The 5642-nt window shown below is 45.2% G+C and overlaps 1 pseudogene; it reads left to right on the top strand.

Moving 5' to 3' along the window:
- Positions 1-1967: 1967 nt before the first annotated feature.
- Positions 1968-5204, top strand: LOC147026471 (large ribosomal subunit protein mL63-like; annotated as a pseudogene).
- Positions 5205-5642: the final 438 nt, after the last annotated feature.

Here is a 5642-nt window from a genome sequence, read left to right as displayed (position 1 = left end):
TCAGAATAGTGATGCAGAACAAAAAGTTGATTCAGACAATGCTTTTGTTTGGTTTAAAACGCTTGTTTTAGGGTAATTTGAGCATTTTTTCTGTGCGAATTTGAAGCTGGAATATTCACTATTTCAATGAAATCACACGTTTTCGCTTCAGAATAGTGATGCAGAACAAAAAGTTGAGTCAGGTAATGCTTTTGTTTGGTTTTAAAAGCTTGTATTCGGGAAATTTGAGTATTTTTCTGCGCGAATTTGAAGCGAGAATACTCACGATTTCAATGGGACTACACGTTTTCGCTTTTGGATAGTGACGCAGAACATAATGTTGAGCCGGACAATGCTTTTGTTTGGTGAAAAAAGCTTGTTTTAGGCCAATTTGAGACATTTTTGCATTTACAAGTCCTTTCTGTGAAATGCAGCGTTTTGCGTTTTCGAAGCTAAATTACTCACGATATCAATAAAATCACGCGTTTTTGCTTCAGAATGGTGATGCAGAACAAATATTTCAGTCGGACAATTCTTTTTTTTGGTTTAAAAACCTTGTTTTCGGGTAATTTGAGCATTTTTCTGCGCGAATTTAAAGCGAGGATACTCTGTATTTCAATGAAATCACACGTTTTCGCTTCAGAATAGTGATGCAGAACAAAAAGTTGAGTCAGACAATGCTTTTGTTTGGTTTAAAAAGCTTGTTTTAGGGTAATTTGAGCATTTTTCTGCGCAAATTTGAAGCGAGAATACTCACGATTTCAATGGGACCACACGTTTTCGCTTCAGGATAGTGACGACGAACAAAATGTTGAGTCGGACAATGCTTTAGTTTGGTGAAAAAAAGCTTGTTTTAGGCCAATTTGAGACATTTTTGCATTTGCATGTCCTTTCCGTGAAATGGAGCGTTTTGCGAATTCGTGCAAAAATACTCACTATTTCAATAAAATCACGCATTTTCGCTTCAGAATAGTGATGCGGAACAGAAGGTTGAGTCGGACAATGCTTTTGTTTGGTGAAAAAAGTTTGTTTTAGGCCAATATGAGACATTTTTGCATTTACAAGTCCTTTCTGTGAAATGCAGCGTTTTGCAATTTTGAAGTTAAATTACTCACAATGTCAATAAAATCACGTGTTTTTGCTTCAGATTGGTGATGCAGAACAAAAATTTCAGTCGGACTATACTTTTGGTTGGTTTAAAAGCTTGTTTTAGGGTAATTTGAGCATTTTTCTGCGCGAATTTGAAGCTGGAATACTCACTATTTCAATGAAATCACACGTTTTCGCTTCAGAATAGTGATGCAGAACAAAAAGTTGTCAGACAATGCTTTTGTTTGGTTTTAAAAGCTTGTTTTAGAATAATTTGAGCATTTTTCTGTGCGAATTTGAAGCTAGAATACTCACTATTTCAATGAAATCACGCGTTTTCGCTTCAGAATAGTGATGCAGAACAAAAAGTTGAGTCAGACAATGCTTTTCTTTGGTTTAAGAAGCTTGTTTTAGTGTAATTTGAGCATTTTATTTGCACGAATTTGAAGCGAGAATACTCACTATTTCAATGAAATCACACGTTTTCGCTTTAAAATAATGATGCAGGATAAAAAGTTGAGTCAGACAATGCTTTTGTTTGGTTTAAAAAGGTTGTTTTATGGTAATTTGAGCATTTTTTTGCACGAATTTGAAGCTCGAAAACTCACTATTTCAATGAAATCACACGTTTACGCTTCAGAATAGTGATGCAGAACAAATAGTTGTTAGACAATGCTTTTGTTTGGTTTCAAAAGCTTGTTTTAGGGTAATTTGAGCATTTTTCTGCGTGAATTTGAATCTAGAATTCTCACTATTTCAATGAAATCACATGTTTTCGCTTCAGAATAGTGATGCAGAACAAAAAGTTGAGTCAGACAATGCTTTTGTTTTGTTTAAAAAGCTTGTTATAGGGTAATTTTAGCATTTTTCTGCGTGAATTTGCAGCTAGAATTCTCACTATTTCAATGAAATCACACGTTTTCGCTTCAGAATAGTGATGCAGAACAAAAAGTTGAGTCAGACAATGCTTTTGTTTGGTTTCAAAAGCTTGTTTTTGGGTAATTTGAGCATTTTTCTGCGTGAATTTGAAGCTAGAATTCTCACTATTTCAATGAAATCACATGTTTTCGCTTCAAAATTGTGATGCAGAACAAAAAGTTGAGTCAGACAATGATTTTGTTTGGTTTTAAAAGCTTGTTTTAGGGTAATTAGTGAGGAATAATGTGCTGAACTTGAATAGCTGTTTCATGTTTCCTGTTTTAGGTTTTGTCACCAATTGTGACAATGTTCTTGACACGAATCCTCCTACGCAGCAGAATTCCAGGGAAGCAGTGGATTGGTAAGAACTAGCGACCGACCAAAATCACCGATGCCATGAAGTTGCGGCTTATCGCCCGACTTGAAATTGAGGCTGAAACACAATATTGGTTGAGCCGTCCATGGCTTACATCTGAGCAAGTACACGGATGTGCCAGAGGTCCCAAAGTGAATTTTGTTGAACAATATTGAGCATCGGATTGAATATTCGTTGGGGAACGAACAATGGAGACATCCCTCCCCCTCTTCTGGGAAGAGGAAGAACCACCCTGTCGTCCCGTGACTCATGATGTCAACAACTCCCTCCCACCCGTAGCTGAGCGGGGGATGAAGCACGAGGGCATGAGTCATGAGTCACGCCGGGAGCGGGGGGGGGGGGGCGGAAGAGGATAAGGAAGAGATCTTTTCTTTGTTCGTGTTGGGCAGAGTTGGAGAAGGGAGTTGAGAGTAGCCGTTCAGCAGACCTTCGGGTTCTGTTTGGCTTGGGTTAGGTTTGAGGCCTTCGGAAGCTTTTTGCTTCGGCTGGCTCAGTGAGCTTCGACTGAGGCCTGGCTCTGGAGGAGGCTTTTTGGAGGCTTTTTGCTTTGATGTTTCCCTGAGCTTCAGCTTCTGCTTGGCTCGGGAGAGCTTTTTGCTTCAAGCTGCCCTGTTTGGAAGGAGGTTAAGCCGGTCGCTCGGCTCGAGCTGCGAGTGGTGGCTTCTTCTTGGTTCGTGGAGCTCTTTGTTCTCCATTTTGGTTCCCAGCTTGGTGCGACTCATCCACCTCTTCTTGGAGGTGGTTCCTCAGGGAAGCGACATATCGACAGGAAGGATCGGCGCCTCGTCTCACCAGCACATGTTGAGAAGCACAGGAGGATTCGCTGGAGCTCGGGAAGGATCGCGGCTCGGCGATTGGATCCAGCTCGCTCTCGCTGGAGCTCGGGTCCGAACAACTTGAAGACTACATGAGGTGGAGAGGTTCGAGATAGGCTCTGGGTTTCAGCTCACCTGTCCTCTGAGTTGGAGCTCGTTATTAAAGGCCTCTGCCACCATTTCTTGTGTGTGTGTGTGTGTGTGTGTGTGTGTGTGTGTGTGTGTGTGTGTGTGTGTGTGTGTGTGTGTGTGTGTGTGTGTGTGCGTGCGCGCGTATGTGTGTCCGTGGGCCCGTCTAATAAGTAGGAACTGCTGTTAAGTGCAAGTGACTACATAATAAGTGGACGGTTGTAGCGCTTTTGTCGTGCTTTTGTTGCTTGTATAATTGCTTATGTGTTTTGCCTTGTTTTATTGCAGACGTGCTTTATTATAATAAATGTCCTTGTGTGAATGTAAACCTGTTCATTGCGTCCATTCCCTCATTGAACTGCCCCATCTTGCACTCGGAATATCGCTGATTTTTGAGTAGCCGGTAAAGTGATCGGGTCCAACGGGACTGCGCGATAATACCCCGCTCAGTTATCCCAAAAGGAAGCGAGCTGCTTAAGCGGCTCGTTTCCAAGCGATCCCGTTGAGGTACAATCTCTCGGTAACCTACCTGCGCGAATAATTAGGTAAATCGAAGATTTGGCGATCAGACTCTGTAGTGCAGGTAGAGTGCGGACAAGGTTGTGGTGGGATTAAAAACCTACCCGTGACTGGTTTCTGGCGTTGTTCCAGAAAGTCACGACTGGATTGTCTGTTCGGTGGGCGAAGCGACCACTATTGGTTAGACGCGGTCGGTCGCACGCCGGCGGGCGGGAATTCTACAACAATATATACACATACATATTGTTACGGCTGTGGAAATTCGCATTACACCATAAAGGGCCCTCAGGTGAGATATCTTCATAGGTACATGTGTAGTTAGCCCAAACCCGTTGTATGGAGGGAATTTATGTGATCCATCTGGGCTGTGTCGCTTTGAGTTAGCCATTTTTTGTTCTATCTTTTATTTCAAACAAAGAGCATCTCAACAACCACGCCATCCCCATCACAACACCAACCACACTGCAACCACGTCACCTGCACCATCTATCCTACCACATCTTTGCCACTACGTCCGCTTCCGAACGGCAAACAAAGGCGCCAAGGAGCGAACTGCGAGGATGTGCAGGTTTCCCTGCCAGTTTCTTCCGTTTGACTTCCCCGCGCTTTGGAGTGGAGGAGGGGTGATGCAGGTCAAAGGTAAGAGGTCATGTGAAGGAGGGGTCTCATTTTGGGGGAATAATTCTCTGGCCCAGAGCCAAAAACTGACTCCCCCGGCCCCCACACGGGGCGGGGTGGAGGGAAAGCATGAGGGAACGCCCTTTTAGGGAACCCTCTCGAAGGAAGGTGGAGCCGAGAACGGGGCGGGGTGAAGGGGCAGAGCCCCGCGCTACAAAAGATGGACACGGGCGGGCGCGCTTGCGCTTCCTCTTCCTTCTCTTCCTCCTCGTCTTGGCTGATAGTCTGGTTGGTCTTCGGTTGGTTTTTGTGGATAGTTGGTCTTCGGGAAGAGGTCCTGCGCATTGGCGAGCGGCCCTGTCACGAAGGCACGGATGGGAGACGCGGGAGCGCCAGTAGTGAGGTGGACCTGCACGTCCGGACGGGGAGTGCTGGAGAGGGTTCGCCGGCCGCGAGAGAGGTCGGGGCCAGGCGCGACCACGCTGACGGTCGCCGGAGAGGGACTCACCAGCCATAAAAGGGAAGTCATGACTTCTTTCTTTCTTTTCCTTCCTTTGCTTTTTGTATAAATGACTGTGGGAGGCGCCTGTCCGACAAGTAGAACTGTTTAAGTGCTGCCGTGTGTACGCGTATTCGGTTGTGGCTCTGCATTGTTTCTTTTGTTTTAATTGCTTTATGTGCATTACTGTATGACTGTAAATACGTGCCTTACATGCTTGTCTGTGTGTGCGTGTGAATAAAATGCTTGCTTGTTGAACTGTTCCCGCTCTGCTTTGTCTCCTTCTTTTTAATTGACTCTCTATCCTGCTTCACGTAAGGGGTTCGTTGTGGATGCAACATCCTGGTTATTAATCGGAACCGTCAAGGCCGACGATAACACCGCTCGGTTATCACTGTAGCATGGAACGGATCGCTTAAGCGGTTCGTGTCCGGAGTCGGCCTGTGGCGTGGTACGATCGCCCGGTCGACCATTCGCGCAGGTACTTAGGTAGATCGAATTTGGCGAGCAACCCTATCCTGCACGGGTGGGCAATTGGCACGATCGTGGTGAGGTTAAACCCCCACCCATGACTAGCTCCCGGCGTTGTTCCGAGAGGGTCACGACTGAATTGTCCGTCCGGTGGGCGACGTGCCGCGATTCGAGTTACGTGGCCGTTCGCATGCCGGCGGGTGCGAATTCGCAATTATATATATATATA

This window comes from Eptatretus burgeri, chromosome 5, assembly GCF_056783735.1.
Source record: "Eptatretus burgeri isolate ZD-2024b chromosome 5, Ebu_testis_v1, whole genome shotgun sequence".
NCBI lineage: Eukaryota > Metazoa > Chordata > Myxini > Myxiniformes > Myxinidae > Eptatretus > Eptatretus burgeri.
Note: the sequence above shows the minus strand (reverse complement) of the source record. Positions and strands in the feature narration are given on the sequence as shown.